We start from the raw sequence: 385 nt of genomic DNA on the forward strand, positions 1-385 counted from the left end.
GGCGGCGAGAGCAGGAACTAAGCGACATGATAACACCTTTTCCTGTCGGTCGAAACTACAAGGTAAAAAGAAAACAAATTAGAATAAAGGAAGATGCTTGAAAACGCCACTTAAGAAAAAAATCGAATTTATTGCTTACTGTTTATGAGCTGCTACATCTACCTTATCCAAATTTTGGTCAAACTCTTCAAATGCCATCTCGAGGCGGGCCGCGGGGGACGTGCCGTCTTTTGAGCAAGAATGCTTTACACAAATGAAAGTATGAATCCTTCCGTATAACTAGTTTGTCATTGTTGCGCATCTGTTTATGAGGACTAGATTTCTAGCAAAGTAATTCATATATTAAGAAAAATCTATAGTGTCCAAAAGGAAGTATCTCTAGCAT

Source organism: Lolium rigidum, chromosome 2 (assembly GCF_022539505.1).
Source record: "Lolium rigidum isolate FL_2022 chromosome 2, APGP_CSIRO_Lrig_0.1, whole genome shotgun sequence".
NCBI lineage: Eukaryota > Viridiplantae > Streptophyta > Magnoliopsida > Poales > Poaceae > Lolium > Lolium rigidum.